At 37.5% G+C, this 16,613-nt stretch overlaps 1 long non-coding RNA gene across 1 annotated transcript; it reads left to right on the top strand.

The window, feature by feature from the left end:
* The first annotated feature begins 12,417 nt into the window (after window positions 1-12,417).
* LOC147599411 (uncharacterized) lies at window positions 12,418-15,970 on the top strand. The gene is made up of 3 exons (XR_015259736.1): window positions 12,418-12,531; window positions 13,628-13,951; window positions 15,780-15,970. It is a non-coding gene; the product is annotated as an uncharacterized LOC147599411 (long non-coding RNA).
* The last annotated feature ends 643 nt before the right edge of the window (window positions 15,971-16,613 follow it).

A 16,613-nucleotide genomic window follows, 5' to 3' on the forward strand; every position in this document is an offset into this window, starting at 1 on the left:
TTGTAGTGGTGGGGGTGGGTGAGGTGTCTGCTGCACAAGTTGGAGTTCTGCTCTCCCAGCTGCAACATTATGAACTTAGTCTAAATGGAGTAGTTTTTCCCTTTGGTTCCCTGCCCGCCCCCCACCCCTTTTTTTTTTTTTTTTTTTAAAAAAAAAAAAAAAGAAAAAAAAGAAAAACCCAACTATAAACTAGTTCACCAGGTTCACTGCACTGACCTGCAAGCAAATTATGGTTTGGACACAAAAAGGGAAATTCATGGGAACCTTAGGAAACTTTACGTTGGAAGTTTGGTATCTACTGTCCGACTTCAGACTCTTGATAATAAAGGAGTTCTGATCGAGGTGTTCATTCTTAACATTTCCAAAACTGTTTCACCCACTGTTTGGATCCCAACAATTGACATGAGATGGAAATGGAGCTATGAGATGTGTGATAAACGTCAGTGTACTAACATAGAAAAAACCCAGAGCAATTCTTCTACTTAAAGGCTACTTTAAATACTTGTCTCTGTAAGTGAAGTGTCCTTCAATCCTGGCATTACAATTGGGCATTTTCAGTTTTATATGTCTTAGATTATCAGTAGCAATTATAGGGTAATAACTTCTATCCATTAGCACTATGGGGGAGTTAAATCAAGCGGAGTGTGCACTGGTAACAGCCGTGAAGTCCCAGGTCACTGCCAGTTTGTTACAGTATTAGGGAATGTCATGGTGGGTGCATTTTTATGTCAGGAGGAGTTGCAGAGTTAAGTAGGATAACATTACTGTGTCAGGATACTGGGAACGTAAATGCATAACAGCTGTTATTAGACACCATAAGTACAAAATAAATCTATTCCCCAGAACAGCATTGTGAATGAAAAAGGAGAGAGAGAATAATCCCTTGCTAGTAGCGTTTAGCATAGCGGGATAAGCTTCTTTCCGCCTTCTTTCTGATGTTTTTCAGAATTTCTCCAGATAGACTAGGGACTTTTACACAGAGATTGTTGCCTTGGCAGAAAATACAAGTGTCCAATCTTTATTACATTTGGTTTTACTCAAGCTTCAGTAACATGCAGGGAAATTAGTACTTACGGCAGACTTGCATGTTATTTGATTTTGATAAAAGCATTGGTTTTGACAAATCTTTTGGAACCATTAGGAAATTGGAAATTTAAAAAAAAAAAAAAAAACCAAAAACAAAAAACCAGTAGTTACTTCTGCTCTTCTAATTTGTACTACTTTGTAAGGGATGTCTGTATGTGTCACTTTTCAGGTACTGCACTACTTGCCTGATGCACTGCCTTCTCTGGTTTCCAGAAGCTGGTACGTATGAACTTGCAGTAAACATTTTAAGTGATTAAAGCCCTGTAAAGGACAGTGAGTTGCATGTGAAAATCTCTCTTCTGAATTAGCGATAACACGGGAAGTATCCAGAATACGTCAGTTCAGGTAACGCATACCTTTGGGTTTGCAGTTCTCATGGGGAATATGTCAGAAGACAAGCTATGTTATTAAGTTAAGCAAACACAAATTTGCCTTACAATTTTTCCATTCATTCAAATGGGATGTGACTATTTTTTTTCTTAATCTGCACAATTACCCTGGAGCTCCTGTTGCAGTGTGTCAGTACAATGACAGCTCCCCCTGAATGACAACTCAGAGCTATAGTGAAAAATGACAGGGTTTGTAAACCTGGTTTGTTTAAAGAAAAGACTCCCTTCTTGAGTGACTCTTTATTTCGCAGTGGCATTGCAGTTAATGATCACTGCATTTTACAATACACTTGAAAAATACTGATTGTAAAAAGGATCTAATTGGCATGCTTAAATGACTTGTAATGGCATATAACTGTGTATCACAGAATGTGCTGTACTGGCACCTACTAACATGACATTGTTGACAGCAATTAGAAGATGCCCAGAGTCATTCTACACATTCTACAAAGCCATCTACTAAAACAAGGCAGCAGTAATGGGTCTCGGTTTGTAAATGTTCACCTGACTGGGAGACTTCTTCAGCATGCCTTTTGGTGTCACTGGGGCAGTTACTGTCACCAGCCTTTTTATAATGGAGGGCTCTTTTTTTTTTTTTTTTTTTTTTAATATATAATAAGCCACTACTTGTCTCCTTGAATCTGCGTCTGTGTAGAACTCTGCTATAGATGATATTTCATTTTATTTATCCTTGAGTTTCTTTAATGGCATCTTGCTTAACAAAAAGGTAAGTGAGCATTTTACACTCCTGAGTGTAGGAAAGGAGTCTTGGACTGACAGCTGACTGGGAAGCTCTCACCTGATTTTCATCTTCATGAATGTAGCTAGAACTCTGAATAGAAATTACCATAAGGCTTCCTATGTATTTTAAATAACAGTTTTGGAACTTGATCTTATATCTGTGCTATACACTGACTGTATTTAGTTTCAGCTCCGAGGGTGAGGGATTGACTACGTAACTCTGGCATGGCAGCAAGCATGTGTCTCTGTTGGTACTTGCAGACCAGGGGAAATGCTGCTAAGCAGGTTAACTAATTCTGCTAATAATATGATGCCTCCAAAATAAGGAAAGTCACTCCCAATATTATAAATGCTTCTGAAAACTTTCGGAATGTTCAGAAAGTCTGCAAAATGTTCAGGAAGTTTTAAGGTGTAGTAAGGCAGAAGTCTTAACATAAGTGTGCTGCAGATATTAACAAGACTAATGCTGCTGTCATGCTGATTTCATTTTTCTTTTGTTGTATAAATATATATATGTAAGACATAAAAATATTGGAAATGATCTGAATTGGTTCATAAAACCTTACTGGTTTGCAAATCATTATGATATTTTAACTGCATTGCCTGGTTCTGAGTTAGTATCTGTAGGCATCTTGCATTATATTATGCCTTGGAATTGTATCTGAAACTTGTGGCTACACAATACCATTCCAGAAACTTGGTATTTAAGGTTGAAGGAACAGAGTAACTTTTGTGTGACATCTCTGGTATGAAATTCTGGTGGTGGTAACTTCTGTAGCTCCTCCTGTGTTTAAATAATGCTGATGGTTTTGCCTTTTTGCTGCACTTCAGTGCAATAAGCTTTTTTTAAACTTTTTACTTTCAGCTTAGCTTCTTCAATTTCTTCATGTTTATGGCCATTGATTTTCTTGAAATGTTCCTGCACCACTTAGAAAATTCTTCTCCAGCTAATCATGCCATATATATTTGGTATGGAAACCCAGAAACTTTGAAAGGAGCATTGCTTTCTAGAAAGTGTCTACATCTATACATTTTATTCAGTATCTGTAGATATGCATGGTTGGTAAATATTTGCTATATTGGTAGTTGAAGAAGGTCTCTGTGAAAAGGGTGACTCTGAAAAGGATGATGATTTTGAATTTCCAGTAATTAAATGAGAGTAAAATAATTTCACAAACATTAAATAACCTTAATGAATAAATAGGATTTCTAAAGTTAAGTAGTGAATGACTACAACAATTTGGTTTTGGCAGTTGAAAGGCATCTAAAATATTCCAATATTTTACTGTGTTAATGGTTAAATTGTATCACTTAGAATAATAATAGGACTTTAACTTTGATTTCTATTACTTATATGGCTTTCAGATTTCCCACAGACATTTCATACTAGCCACTGTGGGACTGCTGATTGTACCATTCTAAAGATCCACTAATTCATTTCCTCCACCCCCATGCTATATATACTTTCCATGTGATGGGTTATAAAAGCTCTTATTCTGAGGACTCAGTAATCCATTTTTAGTAGAGTTGGATCAAAATGTTTTGCAGTCACAGGTAGCATGGCCTGGGCATTGTACACAAAGCCAAGTTGAGTTTATATAATAGAAACACAATATATAGTGTGTGGCAAATACTGTTTGTGATCTTTCTGCTCCTAAATTCTATTACCTGAAACTGAAGGAATTTTTTTTTTGTTTTGTTTCTGTTTGTGATCACTAATTCACGTTTTTCCAGTGTCTCAGGATAGCTGGTCACAAATGAATGGATCTATGTCTAGTGAACCTAGCAATTACTGTAACAACTTTGAGAGTGTTTTTTAGGATTGATGACACGACATCTAAGAAAATACTGTATCTTCTTAAGAAAAATGTAAAGTTAATATCATATAATGTTTATTTGATGACAGATAACCTAATGTAAATGCATGAAATAATTGTTATCACCTACAGGAAGATAAATAGCTTTTCCTGAACTAGCAAGCTTTTCCGTATAAAATGCTACTATTTTACAACTGTTCCCCATTTGTTGCCAAATAAATTTTTTAATGCCATGAATGGAAAGTGTGATAAGTCTGCGTAGCATTACAGTATTAACAGAGGGCATTTTCTTGTTAATCTATTTAATTGAAATCAGTGACACTTCAACCTGCAAAATTGTTTTATAGCACTGTTATTTGAAAGAAATGCTGTTCTCTTCCATTCCCCCACATACCTACAAGTCAAAATGTGTGGAATCAGATGCACATGGATTGTTAGCATGTTTGTGGCTGGAATTTTATGATCATAATGCTGCCTTTTGCCATAAATATCTGAAATGGAGATCTGGATCTGTTACCCTAGCAGACCGAGACAAGAGTCTGTCACGTGGCACGGCAGCGTTTGAGTGGAAACATCAGTTCATTCTGTTCTGATAACAGTACTGCCACATCACACGGATTTGTCAGGAGAAAAGTATCCAGAGCACGTTGTTTGTATAAAAGAAAGGTCAAATAGTATTACCAAAACCACTTAAAAAACCATGATAACAGTTTTAAAGTTTTTTGTTGAATTGGAAAGTATTTCCCCTCATGCACATGTAGAGGGAGTAAAGTGAAGATAAATCTTGGAAAGGTGAAAATTACTAAGGATTCTGGGCTAAGATGAATTAACTGCCAGGCAACTACTTCATATCACGTTTGCTAAGTTGATTTCTGAATCTTTACCAGAAGTGTATAGTGAGTGTCTGCATTCCGTCTGACCCACTGATGTCCCACCCGTAATGAAAGCAGCATTTCTAGAACATCAGTAAACTAAATCACATAAGGAATTAAATGACTTGTCTCTGTGCTAAGTGCTGACTATCCTGTACGTGTTTACATCTCCTTACTCTTGATACTCCTGTTTTGGGGAGAAGCAGTTCTCATTTTGCTTTTTGTAGCTAATGGTATTTTAACAGATGTTATCTGGCAGCATTTGAAAATGTATTTATTTCTCTAGATCTCTTACTGTAACATCTTCTCCACAGCCTCACCAGAATGATCATGATGCCAAATTTGGCCTCAGAGAGTGCCATTTTTTTTGTTAGAAACCTGACAGTTACTTCAGTGTATTCACAAGGATGCTCCTTGTAGAGACTTTCTTAATCTCTTCCCTGGCTTTCCGTCTTTAGCTAGCCTCTGCTTTAACTCCACAGCAAGCAGTCATCCCAAATACCATAAATAGTTATACCATTTTACTGCTGATACTGAAAATCATCTCCCTATGAAACATCAGGGAAAACATACTTTCTTTTGTCACTTATTAGTGTCTGATGGAAATAATGGCTGAACGGTTGGGTGTGGGACACCCTGTGTTTGGTAATCACAGGAGTGGGCCCAGCACCAGGGTAGCAGTTTATTCCTACGTGTGATTATTCCTAACTCGTGCCATTAAAATAAGTGATGCAATTGTTGTTGATAGATGAACTAGAAAAATAACAGCTGCATGATGTTTCTCCCATGCTGTTATGTGTACTGGCAGCACATGTGGGTGTGGTGTTAAGGCCTCGTTGGCAGATGTTTCAGATGACTTCAATATTCATGACTAGCGGATCCTCACATGACTTATGGAGGTCACCTCAAATGAGTTACATGTCTGTAAAAATTTCAAGTGGTTAGGAGCAGCCAGGCTTGTGCAACTTTAACTCACTGCATAGCAGCAATTGTCTCCTATAAACACGTTGGGAGTGTCCTGAGTAAGGCCCGATTGTATGTGATGAGTAAGAGAACACACTGTGATTTTAAGTTGCATATGCCTGTTAATTTTCCTCCTAAGAAGATATACATGAATGTACTTTCACACAGCTCATTGGATTACAACTTGAACGGTATTTTAATATTTGTGTCACTTTAACGCAAGGAGTCATCACCGAAGTACTGGGACCTCGTAAGCACACCAGTTAATGATGCATAGCTCTCTGGCTTGGCCAAAAAGAGGTTTCGCTATTCCTTCGTGAGTGCAGTTCTATTGACTTTTTACGGCCAGCTGATAATAAGTAGAACATTGCCACCTTTTGGTCATAAAGCAAAGACATGCAGTTAAAGGAAGCGTTACGCAAGCTGGGGATGCTGCAGCAAAACTCGTTAACGGCATATTCATTTGTAATGTAACTGCTCAGTGATGGTAGCCAGCTCAGTGGAGGCTGTAGGAATCGTTTGCTTTGATTGTGTGTATTTCATACCATGGTGATGTGTTTGGAGAGAATATATTATGCTACATACTGATTATGTTTTCCTGAGGACTGAATTACATATGCATTGTGAAGACAGTATGAAGGCTACCATGGTTACCATTGTGCACCCAGCAACTTACTTTATACAGTGCCAATTAATCTGAGGTAATGCTTGAGAGGGAAGAACATTGAATAAGGAATGCTAATGTCTCAGCTGAAAGATAGAAATCAGATAGAAAAGCACAGCTTTTATTGAAGATTATGTGTCAGGGTCAGCATTTATAAATGAATCCACCTGTAAGACGAAAACCAGCAGTTCTGTCTTACATTAAAAAAAAAATAAATTATGTCTCCAGGCCTAATCGCCTACACAGGACACGCTGCTGCTTTATCACGGATATTCTCCGAGTAGGAGTTTTTTCCTTTCTCATGATTTCAACGCCGTATTCCTGCAGTTCAGACTATAATTGGGGATTATTGCTATGGCAGAAAAAGGTGCAGTTTCACGATGCACAGACACCTGAACTCGATGCAGGTTAGAGTTGCTAGGGACAAATCTTACGTCTCTGGCCAAAGACTTCCAGATGGCAAGGACTGAGCACAGTACAGCTCTGACTCCTCCTGATGATTCAGTTTTGCTCAAGTTACGTTGCTGACATGGCTTCTTATTCAACTTGTCCCATCAGTGCGAGGTGTATGGCAAAATTAATGTGTCAGCCGTACATAATGTCTGGTTGTAATTCTTACATGTCCTTCTTTACAAGTCCCTTTTGCGTTGGGACAAATCATTTCAGCAGACCAAGAGAATCCAGTCTAGAGCATTCAGATCCAGGTTCCTCTCCCATGCTTAATACAAAACACTACTGCTGTACTTTTGAGATGAGCACTTGGAGGAGGGGTCAAGTGAAGACACTGACAGGACAAATCCTGACAGGATTGCAAATTTCCTCCTTCAATGTTTTCACTGGATTCCCTGTACCTATTTATATCCACGCAGCATAAACGCATTATGAATATCTGCAGAACAGTGCTGTGCAGTGTCACGGCCACGCCTCTTGCTGCTTTATTTGATGCCATAGCAGTCTTGTAGAGTTTTGCTGTTGAGTCTCGCTGCAGCAGCTGTAAATACCTACCAACAAAGATCTAACTCAGCCCTAATGATGCAAATCACTTGAAGATTGACAATGTTAACATTTTAAAGATGTTTCAGAATAAGAAGGTGCAGACAAACGTTGAGATGAGTTTCAAAATCCTTTTAATTCTTAAATTTGATTCTTGTCATTTTGCAAAAAGATGTACATAACATTGAACACTGAACATTTAAGGTTTAGAAGCCATTTCCAAAATGCATGAGCAGTCAGATTTAAGTTAACTGAGCTAACTTGATACTGAAACAGATGACAGAATCCAGGCATTCTGCTGGCTGAGCAACATCGCGTTCTATGGGGCTGGCAATTTTTGGCAAGAGCAATGGTAACAAACAGTTGGGAGGCAGTAACTTCGGCTTCTACAGATGTTCCAGCAGAGAACAGTTGCCCAAGGCAGAAGCTGTGATGCTTAAATGATGGAATGTTTATCTTAAAAACCAGAAATTAAGCTACTAAAATGCGTAGGCACCTTTTCCAATTGTTATTTGTTAACACAGCTCATTAGCTTATGTGACTTGTAACTGTATTATTACTATTTTTCATTAAAAACTGATTTGCTGTACATAGTAAAGCACTTGAAGTAAAAGTAAAGCATTTTTCAACAAAATTCCTTTATAAAAGAAAATACCAATTTTTAGTAGACTCTCTTTATAGACAGTCACTTTTAAACTGATTCTACAACATTCCTAATACTGCAGTATCAAGTGTGACTGAAGATGCTTAACTCTGCAGGATTAATCACTGCATTCCTTTTACCATATTGCATGATGAACATCTCTCTTGCAATGCTTTGAAATGTAATATTGTTGGGAGTATCTGTCTGCTAGACGTAAATCAGAAATATTTTTTGCCTGCTTACTTTGTACCTTAACAGAGCCTTGAGATTCATATACATCTTTCTTTGGTTTCTAAGAACATGGCTTAATCAATATTTTTGCTGAAGCTTCTAATGAGAAGTAATTGTTCACTGGAAGGGGTATTACAGAGAAAAGTTGCAATGACTGATGATAATCAAACATAATTGAGTTTCTTAGAAAAATTGTTGTATATCATGCACACATTTTCTTTTTTACATGAGGAAATTTTTTTCTGAGATATTTTCAGAAGAAATATCAGGTTCCTAGCCAAATATTTTGGAAAATTATTAGCTGATGATTCAGATGCTGTGCATTAATCTTTGTGTTGAACTAAAAAAAAGAGCTGCAGAGATAGTTAACAAAGAATCAAGGACATTTCTTCATATCTGTTGAAGCAAGTTCACATTTAATCAAGTTCTTGGCAAAAATATTTCTGCAACCTATGTCAGTGGAATATATACAAGTTTAGAAAGAAAGCTTATTATCTCTATCTAATTTCAATAATAAAATAATTAAGTTGTCCAAATGCCTATCAGTGGAAAACCAATGGAAATAGATCAGTAATTATGCACAGAAACCTTAGCTCTTCATTCTGATGAAATCTGTGTATCCTGAGAACTTCTCTTCTTCCTAGGGGAATTGGTTGCTTTTTGTTAGTTTTTCTTATAATGCTTCCAGTGAGTGATTTCACTTTTGGTGGGGGGGAATCATATGGAAACCTTTTTTTTTTTTTTTTTTTTTTTTTTTCTTTTCTTCAGATTTTCCTTTAACTCTAGCAGCAGAAACAGTTGATTTGTAAAGACCACGCCGTACCTGACCAACTGAACAACTGAGGGCTCCAGGTAGGTCAGTTGTTGCTTTTGCTTGTAGGGCTGGAAACAGCAGTTATGGCAGCAACATATTTCAGATATTGATACATCAGGCAAGGTGGATAAGGCGTTTTTCAGAGCATCTGGTTCTTTGGATGGATGGACACACAGATGGAGAAGTTCTGAGTGACTGAACATTACTGAGGTTATTCAGCAAGCTGGCACAAATTTGTTTCTCCGCTAGGAAGCCTGCAGTAGAGCTGAAGGCCATTACAACTGCAAACCTGGAACGAAAAGGACAGAAGGTAATAGGGGAATATAAGGAAAACTGTATTAATTAATATTCTTTTTAGAAGATTAATTTTCAGATTAAAATCTTAAGATAACTAGTTATAGTGGAAGTTTACACATTAAGAAAAAGTAGGAAATGGTATAAAAGCAACTTACTCCATTTATAATACAAAGGAAAGTAGGTAAAAAGGTTTTTGGGTTTTTTTTTCAATTTATACTTACAGAAATTAGGACTCATCCTACAAACACAAATCATTACAATGAGCCCAACAAAACAAGAGGAGTTTGCTTGACAGTAGCTGTCACAGGATAGTGTTTGCTAAATTATATTGCAATAAATGAAAAATTGAGTTTCTTACCTGTTGAATATTGAATTATCCTTTAGCAGAAGGATATCCTTTAGATTCAAGTAGTGTTAGCTTATCCCTCCCACCCCTGCCGCTTTACCAGTTTATAAGTTCTCTGATTTTTGGCAACTTTTGGTTTTGTACTTAAGCTGTATAATTTAGCATAGTAGATAGCTGAGGCTGGCAAGCGCTGTGTAACTGATAACATATCCAGCAATTTCTTTTATATTTTGGGGTAATTGTAAGCACAAAATAAAACTCAGTATTTCAGCATATGTAGCAATAGTCACAAAAATTGGTTTTAATTTTAGATGCTGTTTATAGTCATAGCCAGAGGATGGTACTCTGTATTCGTTACCCTCTACCCAGGATGGAAGGAGCCAAGTACCACCACGACTACACTGACAAACCATTCCCTTCAGTCTCTTTGTTTTGTAGCACATTGTGTGAGTGTGGAGAAGAAGTTGGATTTGTATGTCGCCTGCAAGCTCATCACTTCACTGGTGAGTATTTCATTTATCCGTTCTCCGCGAATGATGCCATGTGTTGTCATGTTTGACTGTTAAGACTTCTTACAAGGTCTTTTAAGGCATAACTCCATTTGGAATAACTTTAAGGTTATTCTGTCCTTGAGGCAGAGGTAGTAAGACTCTCCTACTTCCACTGAGGCGTATGGAATGTAGAGGAAGCCAGTGTTGCCAGTGAACTAAATTCTGCAGTGTGGAAGAAAAAGAGAGTCCCAGTGAGGAGACTTCTGCTCATTTACTCCCTGCAGAGAAATGACATTTGTTCTCTACAGCATTTTCTCTTGAGAGGACCAGTTATTGGCTTATGTCACAATCAGTCTACTGTTCCTCAGTGATACATTCCTTAAGGCATACATGGATCACTTTCAATACTCAGTGAGCCAAATGCAACTCTTATTGATTGTATGAATGTGCTGTGGCTGTGAGAACAGAAATTGTTCCTGTGTATGTGTTTAAAGTTCATCTGGTTTTCCTTCTGATGCAGCGTTGCTGGGTGTTTCTCCCACTGTATGTTGTGTGTAGGTATGTAAGTATGTATGTATACACGTTTATATGAATAAAAGGCTTCAGTGGCCTTTTGCTGTTAATTGGCTGGCCCTAATTCTACCCAGCCCCCTGCCGCTGATACCGACTCGCAGAGCCTGTCTAGAGAATCAGAACAGCAAGGGCTCTCCTTCCTCCTTTACCTGCTGCAGCTGGTTTGAGGGTGAGTAGCAGACAATATATATAAATAATAGACAATATTGCTAACTTGTTTGTTGCTCTGAGGATGATTAAAGCAACCAAATTCAAGACATGTTGGGGGGAAAAAAGTACAATGAGAAAGTGATGTAAAATTTGATGGAAAGCATATGGGCATCTGCCCACATCCCTTCTATCTCTATTATTGGAGTTCGCTGGTGACATTAAATTTTTCTTCACTCCTAGAATAAAACTTAAAATCTCTCTCCTATGTAAAGTTTAAGTATTTCTGCTCAATTCTGCTTTTTGAAGGAGCCTTTGCTGAGATTAACTGTGTAAGAATACAGTAAAATATTTAAATGCTCTGGTACCTCTTGGGGTGAGCAAGCCTCATTAACTTGGCTTGGGCTGTGCAGGTGAATGTCAGGAATACATACAGGATGCTACAGACCTCAGCATTGACGGGAACTCGCAGTTTTATTATTGAGGCACTTCTGCATTGTGATACAGTTTTGGCAGGACTGAGCATGAGGGGAAATAAAAATAAAATCTGAAAACAATCTCAGTCAAAGAATGGGGAAATAACCCATTTAGGAACTTGCAGCAGCCTGGACTCATGGCTGTTTTAGCCTTCCTGGTTAAATATATTAAGCCAAGTGCTCTGGTGCTTTACACAGTACATTAAGCAACTTAATCATACTGTCCTTTCTTGCATTAATAAATTTAGCATTTGTATTCCTGAAGCAGCTGTTTTCTTCTCTTGCTCTATTTTAGTTCTTCTTCAGAATACAAATTCCAGCTCATTTCCATTTTTTCCAGACCTAACACTTTAAAAGTTTTGTTTTCCTGGTTTGTTTGTTTGTTGGTTGTTTTTTTTTTTTTTTTATAACTCTCTAGACCAAAAATTGCCTTCTTTAACGACCACTGTTATATTTTTCCAATAAATATTCCCTTTGTTGTTACATATTTCCCAGTATTCTTGAATATCTTTCTGGAAGGAGGGTGCTCTGGGACAATATCATTGAGACAGAAGAACTTGTTCCTCTTCTTTAATTTTACTCAATTGATTACTTTCATGGAGAACTAATTTGCCATGTTTTCACAGGTAAGTACTCATTGTGGATGCAACTCAGTTTTTACACATCAAAGACTAAGACTATAGAGATGGAACTTTTAAGATGGAAATTAATAGGATCTAGGCTTTGTCCTTCTGAAAACCTCAGGTCCAAAATAGCATGAATTTGGCAGCTTCAGGTTTTGGTCATAGTTTCAAGGAGATAAGTTTAAATCTCAGGCTTTAGATCAAATTATTTTAAATGAATATTGTTTATTAAGACTTTTTTTTTAAACTCTAGGCTTGTAAAGGCTCTCAGGGATGGGGGTGCTCAAGAAGGTGGGAGGTGACCCCAACAGACCAAAGGGCTATCCTATACCATGTGACATCATGCTCAGCAATAAAAGTTCACGGTAAGGAGGAGGAAGGGAGGACGTTCAGAGTTATGTCATTTGTCTTCCCAAGGAACAGTTATGTGTGATGAAGCCCTGCTTTGCAGAACAGTGGTTTTGGGAAGTCTCACCTGGTCCATCTGAAAACGCCATTGCAAAGATCCTTTTGACAAACTCTTCTTGCCACCCAGACAGCGACCAACCATCCTGCTGAAGGGATTTGATTCCACCACATTAGTGTTACCATATGCCAAGAGGATGATTAGTTTTATTATGATTATTTATTTAAGCAAATGGTCTCTCTGTGTAGCAAGAGGGAAGGACAGGATGCAGCTGGGGAGCCATGTAACAGGTTAGAGATTCATTTTCATTTGCTTTAACCTCCTATAGAAGTAGACTTCTGACTAGACCTTAAGCTTTTGCATTTCTTATGTGCAAGCTACGGTGAATGTTACGTGGCAGTGTCTGAAAGCGCAGTATATCTTAAAACAGGAGGGAGCAATTTAGAAAGAATTGCTTGTAGCTTTTTATGTTTTAAACACAGCCTTCCTGGGAGTTTTGCATCCTATTGTCAGGCCAAAGCATCATTTTAACACTGTAGGAATTAACACAACGTGTTCCGCAAAGACTCAAGGAAGCTGTCTAAAGTTCTAACATTAGTAATGCTTGAGAAAAAACTTCTGCAAACACTGCAGGGTACTGCAAATTGCAGCACTGGAATCTGTTTTATTTTAGCTGACTGCCTTTGTGCACTACACAAAGGAAAGCGTATGTTTTGTTTTATTGCCTTTACTGTGCCAGCAAACATGCAGAATAAGAATGACTGATGTTCTGTGCGATTTCTTATCTTTCATGATATGATTTCTTTAGCAGCCATTCTTACTCTTCTCCCTACATATTTTTGGTTCTGAATGCGATTCATCACATCTTTTTTTCTTACTGCTGTTCTCTGTGTTTTCTACTTTTTCTGGCTTAGAGGACAGCTAAGTTGTTGAAACAAGCATAGCTTAAAAAAGGAAAGGCAAATTGAAAACTTCAATTATTCTAAATCCAGAGGTAGTTTGTCACAGCAGGTAGTAACAAACCTTTAATAGAAACCTACCTTTTCTTTTATCAGGTTGTTATTATGGAAAGCCTTGGGTGTGAGGGTCTTTCTCCCCTCCTCTCTTGTGTCCCTGCCACCCAAAAAAAAGGGAGGCGGGCACATGCATGAATAAACACGGAGAAGATGGCAGTCTTATCCAAGAAGGTCCATACTTGGAAATGAGGGACTGGTTTATTATTTCATTCTGCTTGTTAATACCTTGTTTCCTGTCCTGAGAATTCCCATAAGGATGCCAGTTGCAGCAGTAAGGTTTTGATGCCAGCTGTTGACTGGACGACTGGAACACCTCCATCAAACTCACTTTGCCATAAGCCACTTCATAGCCATAATTTCATCGTAAGTGTCAGTTTGTTGCACTTTGCTATCAATTTTGGTATTGATAAAAAAGTGAAGGCATTTTAATTGTGTTGTACTATTTATGAATCATACTTTTAACAGGACTGAGTTGATTTAGATATTTTTATAGAGGGAGAGTGACAGTGTTTACACTGAGCGGGTTAAAAAGCCCAACTTCCAATTATGAAGCTGCTTTACTGCCTTAGGAGGTCAGTGCCTATATAAAGAAGTTCCAACAAAGGGTGGCAGTGAAAAGAAATGAGTTGAGGGGATTTTTATAGAAGCCACACACCAGGCTGGTGGTAGAGTGAGGAATAAACTTTGAGTCTCGTGAGTCCCAGCCCAGTGTCTTTGCAGCGAATTCTGCTGTTCTAGAAATCTCATTGCTCGCTGAACAGACCAGAAGAGTGTAAAAGCTGGGCTATGCACACCGTGGTGGTTGGTAATTACTGTGCTCTGTGTAAAAAAAAAAAAAAAAAAAACCAAAAAACCAAGCAACCAACCAAACAAAAAACCACTGTGTTGAATCTAATTAACCTTCACTTATCTCTGATTGTGAAAAAAATCCATGAAAGATGAAATGTCATCTATACTAGCATTTTATGATCTCTTCTGAAATAATCCCACCTGGAATCTAGAGGCGTGGGAGAGCAGTAGCACTCACTGGCAGGGACAGCAACATAAATGTATCAAACCACTGAAGGACTGGGTTGGGAGCACTAATTCTGCATGCTTCCCTCAGCTTTCCTAGTTCTCAACATTTGGAGACTGTTTTTCTTTTTTTAACTGAGCAATATTGCCTATTATGATTTTGTTGGTTGGTTGTGTTTGTGGGGTTTTTGTTTGTTTGTTTTTATAACTGGCTCTATTCTTTGTTTCAAAATCATCCCATTATCTTTTGAAGCAATTTTTTCTTTTCTCATTTTTTTTTCCTTCACCACCTGTAGGAGTGTGTTTTGTATTTTTTTTTTAACCAATGCTCAGAAAAAAAGTAACTTGTAATTATATTACTCTAACGTTTCTGCAAAGAACACTTTTAACTTATACAAAGAGTTGCAAATGTGTCACTCTTCAGTTATACAAAAATTATACACAGGATCACTAAAACCAATAAAAAATCAGCTCAAATTATTGTTCCTTTTCACAGACTTGCAGCACCTAGTCCAAAGCACAGTGGATAGAAAAGCTTTCATCATAAGCATTTACTTGGGGCAAAGATCTGGCAGAGATGGTCAAAACTGCATTCCAAGTCAGACTATGAAGGGAATGAAGTGCTAAATGCCTGAAAATGAGATTTTTCCCAGCAAATAATCACAGAGTTATAGCAATCACAGGAGTTGTTCTGTATTGTGTAAAAGGAGTTAAAATATTGATTCGGTGAGCCATTGGTACATTAATTTCTTCTGTGTACATTCTAAGAAATTACATGCTCCTCAAAAGAAAGGTATTAAAAATATAATACGAGTCCTTTCCAAATAAATGGTCCAACAACAGACACCTCTTCAGGGTCACATCCACATGGACAACTGCAGCCCTTTCTGCCTGATGGTCCCCAGATTCCAGTGCTGTGAGTCCTTCCCAGTTTGGCACTGCTGAGTCGAGCACTCTGTACACAGTGAATTACCGGTTTCATTCCATTTTTACAGTGCACAAATAGCAGTACAAAACACAATAAACAATGTAATTTTTATGTTTCAAACCTCCACATTTGTTTAACTCATTGCAATCATAAATTGCTGCTCCTGAGGAATACATTCTGAGGGGCTTAACTATGCGCTTTTGGAAAGAAAATGAATTAATAAAGTATTCATAGCTTTTTCCTTTATAGTCCCAGTGCAGTGAGACATAATTCTCCGTGGTGTGACGCAGCTGTGTACTTTTCACAGTGATCATGGTGAGTGGTAAAAGGTGTTTGAAAACCCTACCAAAAATTTCCTGAAGAGTGGTCTGAGTATTTCCTACATCACCTAAAAATATCTTGTTTCAAGAAGTAGGACACTGAAGCAAGAGTTACAAGATAGTTAAAGCATACAGATTGTTTTTTCTTGGTTTTTTTTTTTTGGTTTTTTTTTTTGTTTTGCGAGAGAGTGTAGAGAAAGATATGTTTAATTAAGTTGAAATTAACCATCTAGCTACTGCCAGTATTAGTAGTAGCTTCTGACTGGAGAATTATGTACTATTCTGAATCAAGGAAATTAATGTTGAAATTAAGTGATCTTGACTTCTGTTGGACTAGGCAGATTCAAGATCTAGAAAAATAAATTTGATATATTCCTAAATTATTGATTGTATGGACATTTAAGAGTCTGTAAATTGTTCACTGGTCCAGGAATGACCAACTCAGCCTTACAATAATGGAAATAAAAAACTCTTCCAATGTTTTCTCATTCTGTTTCAGTATCTTTAGGTGTCCATAGTAATTTATGTCCTACCGTAAAGCCACTCATAAGTAATCTAAGGAGTATTAGTGAATCCATGTATCTAGGAAGGTATAATTCATATCCAGACCTACTCTGTCCAGGAGGAGATGTTGTCATTATGTTTAATTTTCTGTTTGGAAAAAATTAGATCAGATTGGAATACAATGAAATTGGAATTGAAAACTGACCGTGAATCAATCTGTTATTATGTCAGGCATTATAGAAATGTCTTGAGGAAACTT

Source organism: Chlamydotis macqueenii, chromosome 11 (assembly GCF_036417535.1).
Source record: "Chlamydotis macqueenii isolate bChlMac1 chromosome 11, bChlMac1.mat, whole genome shotgun sequence".
In the NCBI taxonomy this organism is placed as follows: Eukaryota; Metazoa; Chordata; class Aves; order Otidiformes; family Otididae; genus Chlamydotis; species Chlamydotis macqueenii.